The following is a 12,995-nucleotide window of genomic DNA, read 5'->3' as shown; positions in this document are numbered from 1 at the left end:
CCTGGTTTGGCAAATGCTTGGCCTTTCTGGGCACCAAGTTATGTCCCTGCACTGCACCCATTACCACAACTGCCCCATTCTTACCCTCTCACAGCTACCATAACCACTGTCCACGCCATCCCCAAATCTATACCTGACTGCTGCGTGTCCATGTCTCTCCCTCCTGTAATTTACTCACCCTCTACTCCCCATGTGCCACCCCAGCCCACCTACTTGTTAACCCCTTGTAGACCCACACCCTCAACATTCCCGCACGGCCTCACAGCCTGTTATCCTCATAGCCCGCACAAAGGTGGTGGTACGGCTGGGGAGCCCTTATTTCTATACTGTCAGAGGCAAAATAGTCCTACGGATAGCAGGAGGCCACATCTGAAAGGTGTAACCACAAGATCAGCCTGCCTTTGATTTGTAACCTCTCTTTTCATTTGCCATCAATGATTTCTAGATTAGCAAGTGCTAAATGCAATGTAGTAACAGCCTCCCACAAAGAACTGGGGTTAAAGCTGTGCATTAAAAACACAGTGCCTTAATGATATCAGATCATTCATGTGGTGCATCACACCTCCCAAATCCAAGTCTAGACAAGGCTTGAGTAAAGGCAAATTCCTACATTATGTTACATTTATCAGTATTTATCCTCAAACTCCATCAAAATTAGTGGAAGTCTCTTGTGAACTTTTTGGCTGAAATCTATTGCCCTGCTTACAATACTGGAAATTTAAGATCCAGCCTGAAAATGAAGTAAAACATCACCCACCCCCAAAGCTACAAAATAAACACCCAAATTTTCAACTTCTTCTATCTGTAAGTTGTGCCTCCCACATAGTGTCTTTAGCAAGTGAATTGTTTTTCTCTGCTGGGAAAGACCCTGCTTCAAATTCTCTCACTGCTTCAGATGACAGATCAGAGAGTTCAGGCTTAGATTAAAAGCTTGATAATGAAACCTGGGGACATAAGTTAATCATCACATTGGGTAGCCAGAGAGGTGGTTCATGAATGTCTTGGGGACACTGGGGTGCAAAGGAAGTTTTCTCAGATCTCAGAAAATGCCAAGGAACTTTTCAGCATTCCTGCTGTGTCTCATTCAGTGCTGTTCCCATTCGTTTGGCAAGGCAGTCGTGAGCTCCCATTCCTAATTAATCTCACCCTTTTTTGTGTCTTCTAATTCTTTAAATACACAAGAAACAACTCGTGGTCCCTCCCAGTGAAATTAATGCCATGGTTTGCATTTTTCAGGGCTTGACTGTTTCACTTTGTCTAGCAAAACTATTGTTCCATGACGACAATCATTATCATTACCTCTAAAACAAAGTAGCTCCACCAACCTAAAACCACTTGTGCTCTGGAGTAGCATCAAACCCAAGGTTTTATTAGCACAGCTAAAGGCCAGTTCAAAATGTACTCTGGAAATTATCTAATCATAGCAATTGGTTGGTTTATTCGCTTGCTATATGGTAACAACAATTAAAGCCTCTACGAAGACCCTTATAAATCAGCATAGTATTCTTTGCTTCACCCAGGGAATCTTAGGTAGAAGCAGCTTCCAGCACAGAATAACTAACTTTTCCTTTAAAAACAAAAAAGTAATAGTGTTTAAGAACTGTTTCTTATTAAATAGCTTTTATTCTATTTTAACCAAGTGCTTCATCTTTGAAAGAAATCAGTGATGTGTTATCTTAACAGCGCTTCTTCCATCTCACTAAGATAACATGAGAGCATAAGGATTAGGCTTTCACCCTCGCCTTCTCTGTTTCCCTGCTGATAGTGGCTGTCATTCAGCGCTAATGGAAAAGCCCACGTGCACATGCCGGGCGATGCTGCCAGGGAGAGGGAGGACGGTCTGCACAGCCTCACTGCCAAGGACCCTGCAGGGTGTCACCAAGGCTGTCAAGGGACCTGCCACCCGCAGGCAGGGAAGATGGAGACAGCATCCCCCTTGTCACAGCCCCTCGCAGCATCACCCTGACACCACCCCACCAGGGGACAAAGGCGGTGGCTGGGGCAGGGGGCCAGTGGCTGGTGGCCCGTGGCCAGTGCCAAGCTGTGCAGCAGGTTGGCAGTGGCTGCATCTGCCCATGGTGGGGTTGGAGGCACTGCATGGATGGAGACTGCCCACCAGTCGCTCTTTCTGGAAGCATGAACAGAGGCAGAGCTCCAGCACCCACAGACCCAAGCTGGGACCAGCCCCCTGCATTTTGACACCTTTCAGCCCATGGTCTGAAGCATCACCATCCTAGGGCTGGATCTGACTAAGAAGTGCAACAGCCAACGTGCACTGTAGCTTCTATTTCAAATACAGAGATCACAGATTCTTTGTTTGGAGCCATTGTTTAGCAAAGGAGCTTCAGTCCTGCCAGTCTGTAGATGAGCTATCTTGGGAAAGGGGAATTGTTCCCATGCCAGTAACCAAATCAAAGTCATACCTGCATCCTTAGAAGTGCAGTTTTACCTTGCCTGACCCTCCCATCCTCCAGAGGACCCTGAACTCGAGAGAATGGGCTTTGCACGTTCATGCACAGGAAAAGAATAGGGAGAACAAACAAAACACCCCACCCTCTTCCACTTATGTAAGATCAGAAAGAGAGTGTAGGCTAAGCCCGGAGGACTGGATTTATGGATTCAGAAGAACCCAGTTATTAAAATGTTATGAAAGTTTTCCTCTCCTTTAAATGCATAAATATGCAGATGAAAGGAGCTATGTGAGCTGGCCATTGGCCATGCTGCTGGAGGCTCAGCTTAATTATCAGCTGCCAGCTCCACTGCTTTTTAAGTGGTGAACATGATTAAAGATGCACAGACAATTGAAGAAAGTTAGATCGGTTCTTACAAGGCCTGCTTCTGTTTTATAACCACATGGCAGCTTGGCCTTGAGACTGAATCTGCCCTTACAAGCTGAGGGAGAAAAGTTCTGCTGATCAGACGTTTTCTTTTCAACCACAAGCTCCACGTGCTCTTGAATTCATCGTTTTCATAGCAAGATATTTGCCAAGGCAAACTGCTTTCTTGAGAAAAAGAGGGCTCTGAAGAGGTGGAAAGGAGGCAGGTAGGACCTTGCCGGGTGAGAAGGGGCTCAAATACTGCACAAGTGTGGCCTGAATATTCGGACTTTCCCAACCAGAGAGGTGCTAACTTGTTTAAAAATGTGTTGTGAAAGCAGCATTTTCTGGGGCTCCTCGTTTCCCTTGGGACAGGAAATATCATTGAGAAACCCAGATGGTCTCATGCATTTCAGGGAGAGCTGCGGTCCTGTGGGCAGGACAAAGAGCTGGGATTCCTCTTCCAGAGCTGCTGGGTTTCGAGCCGAGTGTCATTGCCATTGTAGTGACAGCAGGGCCAAACAGTCTGGCAGAGTCTGTCCTTTTGTCATTGGTATTCGCTGGGGGACAGAGCCAGGCTCTGTGAAGTGACAGACCTGTCAAGTCTCACACGCTGGGTGTGAATCTCACGCTATGGGGCTTTTGCCTCAGTGCTTCCCGCAGCTACACCAGGGTCTTGTGCCTTCCTGGGCAGGTCAGCACGGTGGACGTGACCGCTGGGCTCTGCCTGGGAGCCACCGTCAAGCTGCACCATGCCTGGGGGCTGGAAAAGTGTCAGGCTTCTGACTAACTTGTTTTGACATTGTTTCATGGCTTTCCAGAAAGACATGGCTTTCCAAAAGACAAAAGATTTGGCCAGATTTTAGCTCCACCATGGAGTGTGGCAGAGCTGTCCCAATATGATCCTAGGAGTGAGTCGATGTCTGCACAGCCAGCCCAGCCCATCCCCAGCCCAGCTGGAGTCCCTCTGTGCCTGAGCATCCCTTGGACAAGCACAGCAGCTCCACACCACCTTGACCTGCCAGGGTTGTGCAGGGAGATCAGTGCCTGTGCATCAGTCACCTCTGGAGGAGGCTGTTTCTTAAGCTGGACAGGGAGCAATTTTCACTGGAAGGGTCTATCTTGCTGCAACCTAGTCAAGAAATTCTATTTCATGCATGTTCTCCTCTTGATTCAGCAGAACCTCATTTCCAGATGGGATTTCACATTTCCACCATGCCGTGCCCTGGGAAGCTGCCACCTCTGCTGTGGAGCTGCAGTTCTCCACGACCACATGTCCATGGCCCCATGCTGCAGCAGTGCCAGGCCACGGGCACACAGGATGCTCTGTCTGGCCACCTCTGCCACAGGGGTGAGGGCTCGTCTAGCGCTTCGTGGGCAGCTACAGCAGAGGCAGCAGTTTTGTGTCTCTTTGGAATCAATAGAGGGAAACAGGCACTTTCTGGGGCAATGCGCTTAACCTCTGTTAGATATCTCCTCCTGCATGGGATGAATTACATCCTCAGAGCACCTATTGATTGTAGAGGTAGCCCAGGGTGACTGGTTCAGACACAGACATTTGAAATGAATCCTACTTGTGGAGCCTGGTGCCAATACTCAGCCGTGTAAGCTAAGATGTACAGGTGGTGCACTGCGTGTGCTGCTGGAAATGTGACTTTATCCTTCTGCTGAGCTGAGTTCTTCATGTCAGAGGCTAGGGAGAGGGGAGCCGGGCTGTCTCCTCGGCTCCCTGATTTATGAGCTAGGTACTCACAGAGTCACTTCATCCTTTGAAAAGGAGCAGCGCATGAATGAATGTAGCTCTGTCTTCCCAAGATTAGGGCCTCCTCCAGTTTCTTGCTGATTTAACCATCTTCCAATGGATAAACTGATGGGAGATAAAGGTGGAAGATAAACCTGATTATTATGTCTCATACCTGGGCAGCCCCCACGGCCCCCAGCCCTGCTGTGCTGGCTTTGGGTTTTTAGCCTTCTTAGGTCATATCATATTTGTCAAGACACAAACCGGTCAAAGAAATGCAGCTTCTCTGTGCCAAATTTATGCCTCAGGAAGCCCCACTATAATTTTGTGTTCCCTTCAAATGTTTCCTGTTTCACTGGTGAGACTGCAGCACCGCTATTTTTCCTGGATAACCAAGGATCCCTAAAGACTCAGTTTACGATTACAGATTTGCTAAGGTGGAGATTTGCATTTTCCCCATTATGCTTGCCCTGGGCTGCTTCCCAGATCACGTTCTCTCTTTTAAGAACGAAGTAGTGTTGGGCACCAACTGCTCATTAAAAGCTATTTCAAAACATAATCTCTTTCACTGTTTGACAAAATAAAGTGGCCTCGTCCTGGAGATTATTTCGTTGCAAAAGATAGGCAAAATGGGCCAGTTATCAGTGCTAATTATCCTATAAAGGCCATTCCATACTGATCCAATATATACAGTCAGGCCACAGAAGTCTGTTTTTTCTAAAGTATTAATAATGCATAAGCATGCTGTTCTTTCTAGTCTCAGCCAGATGCCTCTGTATTATAAGCCTGCTCTCACTAATATATTCTCTGGTAGAGGAAAACAGGTTTAATCACATGCAGGGGACTGCGGGAATACTTATTTTTTAATAATTCTGTTTTCTTTTCTCAGCATTTGTTTGCATTTAAAAGTGAGGGCAGGGATGGGAAGGGGCTGCCTGTCATCCTGCTGGCTCTGCCAGGGTTGCTCCTGCGGAACCGTACAGCCGGTGTTAGGACTTCTGAGCTCTTTCCCCAACCACCTCCCCTGAAGTCAAATGTTATCTGTAGATGTGCATCTTAACCCTGCTATCAACTCACTATTTATCCACACTCCAGCCGTATAATAGCTTTTCTTTTGGGCTAGTGAGCCGTTAAGTGGATTGGTTCAGTGTCTGGAGCTGGGGGGCTGGGGGGGGAATATATATGTGATTACATTTACAAGCGCAGTTCACATACCCTTTTAAAAACCTCAGTTTTTATCACTAAAGCAAGCAAGCAAGCAAATAATTAAATCGGAGAGTGAGAACAAACAAGAGTGTCTGATTCTTGGCTCTGCCAAGCCAAAGCAGCTTCTCAGCGCTGCCAAAAGGGTCTCACGATATCCCTGCCCGCCCCGAGTTTCTGCCAGGTACCTTGAGCTCCTGCTACCTGGAAAACCAATTTCACCCACTAAGATGGCAGAAAACTTTCCGAGCGAATAAACGAAAATAACTATCTGAGGTTAGCAAGAAAAAGCTGTCTGGAAAAGTGCCGGAGGAGGGGGAAGGTTGCTGAGGAGTTAGCATGTATTAGCAAAGAAAGGCTGGAGAAGGGCAAGAGGACATGGAAAGGGCAGGAGGAAGGGCAGAGCTGCAGCGGGGGTGGCTCAGGGCACCATGGGACAGGACGATTGCCCATGTGTTGTCATGCTCTACTGAAGCAAATATGAATCTGTGTTTCTGGAAAAGCTTTCCCACCACTTCCCTTGCACCATCCTCTACAGCGGGGCTGCTTCACAGCCAGCCAGATCAACAGGCACCAGAGAACCAGACACTAAAATGGAAAATATATTAGCATTAAGTCAGGGAAGCTCCCTGTTGTGGCGCATGTGGTTGCATGAGTGTGGTCAGGAGGCCAGGGAGGCAGTGAGAACATGGCTAAGAACCAGGGAGCTCCACAAAACCCGCTTTTCCATCAGTCGCCAGTGCTGACTGAGGCTGATTCACATTAATTAAGAAACTTCTCTCTGGCTCTCCACCCTGGCCGCTGGGCCCTTCCATCCTGAGGCTCCTGTGCTTACAGGTGCTCCTGAACTATATTTAGTGGGACTTCAACACAGAGTCACAGATCACAGAATGGTTGAGGTTGCAAGGGAGCTCTGGAGGTCATCTGGTCCAACCTCCCTGCTCAAGCAGAGCCACCAACAGCCAGTTGCACGGGACTGTGTCTAGATGATTTTTTAGTATCTCCAAGGAGACAGACTCCACAACCTTGCCAGACACATATTTACAAACACAGTATGAACAATGCAAGTGCACATACAAGCTCTCTTCCACAAGAAATTTCAGGGACGACCTCAAATTTGAATGTGTGGGATATTCCATTTCATCACGATGCCTGGACTCCTGTCTAGTTGTCCCTTTATATGATAGGGCAACAGAGCCTGCTCTGCCATATTATTTTAAAATGACTTTGGTCTGTGCTAGCATGGTGTCCTTCTCCCCAAATGAGGATACCTCCTCCATGCTCTGAGGACCACTCTCATCTCCCTGACCCTGCAGCGAGCCAGCACAGAAGTTTACATAGCATAAAGAAATTAACTTTTTTTCCAGGTCAGTATTGTGCCAATTTATCTTCCTGACCTGACTTACTCCGTGGTCAGATAAGCATCAGTGCCAGCAGCCAGGCGTAACACCCAGTTAGGGATGTGTAAGCACAGCTTGTGCTATTCGTGTGACTACTAGTAAAGCTCTCAGCCTCAGAAAACCCCAAATCACTAGACATGATACTGCACAAAGGGATTCCACAGACCCATTAACGTGTATTTTGAAAGAATAGTGAGGAAGGCAAGGATGATGGAAGTGCTAAGTATTTTGCACGAGCCCAGCTGTAAGAGGTTGCACGCATCTTTTCTGTATTGACTTATGGCCTGGTTACTGGTGGTAACAAGCTGCTCTCTCACAATAGCAGCAGAGGCAGACATGCTCTTCCTCAGCTTCCCCAGCTGCACAGGGGCTCTGCCAGGCTGAGGTGATGGCTGCTGGGGATGGGGCTGTCTCATGCTGTCCTTGGTGAGACCCTGGAGGAGATCACATGTGCCCTTGGATGCTTCATTCACTGGCTATTCCATTGCTACATGTTGCCAAGCGCTTTCTTCTGAAGAAGAGCTGTGTTCTCCACAAGTTCTTGTGCTTGGTGGAAAGAGTCAGGCATACGGTTTGTATGATCACAAGCCTCCTCTGCACATTTTCCACCCCTCGGTCACCTCTGCTGGTCGGCAGCTTTATCACCATGAGGCTCCTTCCAAAAGGTGGTCCCACAGCTGAGGATGGCTAAGGCTCCCCAGAGAACTGGAGTGCTCAAAGTAACTCACAATAGGTTTCATTTGCTTGCAAGACATTTGCAGTTTGGATCTGTGTGACATACAGTACATTTTAATGGGATAAATGCATGGCGGGTGTAAATCATTTTGATCACTCAGCCTCTTAGCAGAAATTATTCTTCTCATCTGAGGCAGCACAAGAGAATCCACAGCCATGACTCAAGCCCACAGCTTAAAGTTGTGAAGGAAATATTCCGAGGTTTAAGCAGACAGAAGTCCAGGTCCTTTTAGTATTTTCTGAAACATAAAAGAAGAAAAAAAGCAGGACTAGATCCCTGGGTGGTGCCGGCACAGCTGTAAACTGTGCACCAGCTAAGACCTAGCTGGTAAGTGAACAGCACCTCAAAGAAGTTCTAAAACTGAAAATAGTGCTCTCCACAAATGAGAGAAATGAGTGTTGACTATTCATATGTGGGAAAAAGGCACTGGGCTTTAGGAAGAAATTGCCTTGTGTGCCCTCTTTCACAGCCCGCCTTGTGGTAACCGCACCAGGGTTCCTTTCAGTGACGATGAAAAACTGTAAAGTTCCCTTCACGTTAACAAAGGACACCTTTTAAGACCACTTCCAAGAAGACTTGCGGGAATTTCCAAGCTTTCCTTCTGGCACAGCTGGCAGAGGCGATCACCCCAGGTGACATTTCTGTGGGCTCCCCTCCTTGTCCGGCTGCTCAGCCCCACCTCAGCGGAGCTGGACGGAGCTATGCTGGCTCTGTGCTCAGCTGTTGTCTACACAAGGAAAACAGCGCCTGCTATGCACTGATTTTTTTTTTTTTTTAAGCTGATTTAATTAAACTGATACCAATCTTGCTAATGTAAACACAAAACATGAAAAAAATGTATCCCTTCTTTAAATCCTGAGTAACATTGCAAAAGGATGGTAAACAGAAGGTTGAAGGGAGTTGGTGTGTGTGTTTAAGTTGGGAGGCTGCATTCAGTGTTTGATTTAAAGGTAGCAAAGTAAGCTGCTGCCTGGCATTGCCAGAAGGTAGGACAGCAAAAAGGCAAATCCGCAACTGCGAAACTGTCATTATTTTTATTTAAACTGGCAAAAAATAAATTCTCAGCGGATTTCAGTGTGAAATTAGAAAGTTACCTGGGAAAGGTGAGAAAAGACGATGGTACCTGTGCTGGTTTAACTGTATTTATCCTCAGCCTGAGGAGCACGGGTAGGGTGGCACAGGAGGAAGCCTGAGGAGGAAGAGCTGCTGTGGAGCAGGAGCTGGGGTGGGAGGAGGTGGGAGAGGGAGGGACGGGGCAGCACTGGTGATGCTTTGGGGAGAAGCTGGGCTGCCGGAGCTCAGGGGCTGGTGAATTGCTGGCTGGAAGGATGTAGTGGGAATTGCTGCTGGACGTCCACCACAGGCTGGTCAGACTCCCAGAAATGCTTCTCATCTTAGCCTTGGGTGCTGGTCTATGTGAATATTTCAGGTATGTGATGTTCCTCTTCGCAGCTTCCCTGAGACCATGGACACTACAGTAAAAACTGCATATGCAGAAGTGGAAAGCAGATGCTCGCTGACTCTGCTGCACTCTCTGGCATGAGATATTGTGGGAAGCAACCACATCTTGTTCCTCAAAGACCATCTGCTGTGCTGTCCAGACAGGCTCCTCATGCCTCATATGGAAGTTTTATTCATTGATCAGATGTGCCAAGGAATGATGTCCCAAGGCTATGGGACAGGCTTCCCTGCAAGTGCTGGGAAGGACAGATTACGTGAGCTGTGCCGCTGCTGTGAAAGTTGGAGGAGAATACAGGCTGGGTTGAATCTGTTTGGTCAACAGATTTCCCTGCCATTCATCAACGTGAACTAACTCATAGCATTCATTATGTCTTCAGGTGCTGAAGCTATGCTGACATTGGGTTTGCCGGCTCCTGCACACCATGGCTCTGGTGCAACTCCAGACGGGGAAGGGGATGCTTCAAGGGGGCAGCACTGCAGGCTCCCAGTGCTTAACAGCTCCTTCCTTCTGCTGCTGAGAGCAGTGCCAGCATGGTCCATTGCCTGGCCATGTTATTAAGGCCTGAGGTGTAACTACAATGTTTATCTCGTCAAGATAAGCCTCATCCAATTCAGCAGACAGCGGTGCTTCTTATCCTTACTTTTAGATCAGATTTGGCAGATACAGCTGCCACATTGCCATCAGTCTGTGATATACCCCTATGAAATCCAGAATCAGAAATGAGTTGCTGCATAGTCCAATCAAGAAGAAACAGGGAGAGTTTGGGGCACTTTCTTTAATCATTAGAGCAAGTGGAATCCTAGGAACTGCAAATTTACTAGTGAAAATAATCCCAAACTGAGGCAGCATCCTACCATCGCCCACTGAGTTTGTGGCAGAGCTATAATAGATACAAAACACTAAATGCCTGAAGGTATTTTTGCTGGTGTTTCTCAGGCTGACAGTGAAAAGGGTTTATTAACTTCAGCACAGAGTAGTTCCAACAGTGGCTGCTCAGCTTCTGACTTCGAGCCGCTTTGTGCCCTTTCAGCTTGGCTATATCCCTTGTAGCACAGAGAAAATAAATCTGCCTACGAAAAACTGGACAGATACAACAGATTTCTGGTCTTGTTCTTTGTCTGTTAATTTATGCTTTATCCCCATTGCAGGTGTGGTGTTCAGAACACCCTGATATTGTTGGTAAAATAACACTTGAATATGTACCATTGTAACTGGTTATGATAGAGAAGAGTCATACCTTATCCTGCAATAAAATATGAAGCCAGTATACATACTAGGGAAGTCATATGCTTACTTAAAGTCTAAGCAGTGGCACATCAGAGAAGCCATACAATTAAATTATTTCACTCTTTACACCTTCCATTTAGCAGTCAGTGAAAGTTCTCCCTCCAGGGAAAAGCTAGATGAGGAGGGAGAACTCAGCCCATTATTTTGCCTGAAGTGCCAAAAAGAAATACATCATGATTTATATGTTAATGAGCAATTCTCGTTAGGCAATGCATTCTGCAAGGTGTTGCAATGGGGGACTGGGAGGCTGATCCATCAGAGGAAATTAATTCATCATCAAAGCGAGACAAGGAGCTCCCTGGTGAGAGCTGTAAATAGGGCATTGGGAGAGTGACAGAGTGGTGGGTGGCATGTCCCCAGTTAGCGCTCCCATTGACAGCCCTGCCACCGCCTGCTCTCAGTCTCCAGCTCATGCACATTATTTATAGAGCATTTCACATTCCTGGTCGGTATCCACTCGATGTTGGTTTCAATTAGAATAAATGCTTATTGATTGAGAAGAGATGGGCCAGCTGATTAGCTCCTTGGGAAGCGGAGCACGCTTGGCAGAGGGCAGGCTGGGCTCCTCGCAGAGGCAGGAGTGCGTGGGGCTCTGAAAATCTGTCACAGAGGAGAAGTCTTCTAGATTAAATCAATTAATTGAAGAGTCCATCTAATAAAGATAAATGGCTAACTTCATTAGGGATTTAATGATAGGCCTGATAAAAAGCCCAGTGGGAGTCCTATTGACTTTGGCAAGCTTCGGATCCAGCCCAATATTTGCCTTCAAGCAGTGGTTCCCAACCTCTGTTTCGGCCACTGAAAGATGTGTGTATAACCAGGCAGTAATCAGAGCAGACACGCTCTGGCTGTGCTTGAGCTGTAGATGGGAAACTGTAGATGGAAACCACGCGTCTAGAAATGCCTGCCAAAAAAAAGACAAACATATTTATTTACATTAACAAGGAAAATTTTTTTTAGATGCTATGGAGAAGAATCTTAGCAGGGTAAGTGCTTCAGGAGCATGAAATCATAGCACATTTTCCCTTCCCCAGTCCTGCATGCGTTATCGTGAACACAGCAAGATCTAGACACCGTGATTGACTTGGCTGCATGTTTGGGCATTTGCAACATTTACCTCGCTAATAGTCTCATGCCATGTATGACAGACACCGCTGATCTGATTACACACACTCCTCTTGCTCGCAATAATAGTGGCGGGGTGCCTGCATTTATTCAAATCACTTACACATGATTAAGCTGTTAGGGTCTTTACCAGCGTGCTACCACGGTTCTGGGAGCTGAGGGGTCGCACCGGGCTGGCGACTGCCCTCCCCGGCGGGGCGGCCCCGGCCACCCCCTCCTCCCCTGCGGCCCTGCCTGGGGGCGGCCCCGGGGCTGGGGGCGCAGCCGCAGCTTTGGGGGGGGGCCGCCTCTGCTTCCCGTGAGGAGTCACTGGGGAAAGGAGCGGCGTGCTGCCTGCTGCAGCGTTCCCCTCCTGTGGCCGGGACCGGCCGGTGCAGGCAGAGCTGTGAGCAGGACAGGCAGGAGGTGCAGGCAGGGAGCGCAGGCAGGGTAGCTGGGGGTGGCACAGGAGGCTGGTCTGCGCCCAAGGGCGGTATAGGGGCTGTATGTGAAGGAGGGCGGAGGCAGAGCTGGGGGATCCTGCCCTGGAGATGGAAGAGGAGGGGGGAGGGAGACGGGGTGCTGGGGGGACAGAAGAGAGGGGTGCACTGAGGAGAGAGAGCACTGGGAGGAAATGGATGGAGGGCCAGTTATGTTTTTGAACATGAGTTTTGTTTATTTTTTATTTCTGTTGTATCTCCTTGTGTTATTTGAAGAGTGCATCTCCCTTTGGGTTCATAGCTGGTCTGTACTTGGACCAATGCTGTGATCTGCAGGCCAAGGCAGAGATGCCATAGGGGCTGAGCTGTGGGCTGCAAAACCTCCACCCTCTCCCTGATGAGACCGTCCCCCTCGTAGGGACAGTGTGACATTGCCAAGCACAAAAAGCAAGCACTCAGTGGGATCAAAAGCAAAAGACTTCATCGCGAGTCTCTAATACCGATGAATCCACAGGAGCAGCAATTCTGTAAATGATTAATGAGTCCCTTCATTATTCATGCCTCTGTCAGGTGCTGCCAAAGAAAGTCCCACTGCAATCTGCCATTGCCTGCGTGCTGCCTCACCAGAGCTGCCACATGTGCGGGTGCTCGTGGGATGCGGTTTCTGTACAGTTTTGCTTTGCCAAATGCCAGATGAAACATCGGTGGCACAAAAGTGCTGCTGAGTCACCATTGCCTTTTAATTAATTAATTAATTTACTTATTTATTTTGCCATGGGCCATTAGTGGGTAGGTGTCAAGGTGTA

Source organism: Caloenas nicobarica, chromosome 5 (genome assembly GCF_036013445.1).
Source record: "Caloenas nicobarica isolate bCalNic1 chromosome 5, bCalNic1.hap1, whole genome shotgun sequence".
Lineage (NCBI taxonomy): Eukaryota > Metazoa > Chordata > Aves > Columbiformes > Columbidae > Caloenas > Caloenas nicobarica.
Note: the sequence above shows the minus strand (reverse complement) of the source record.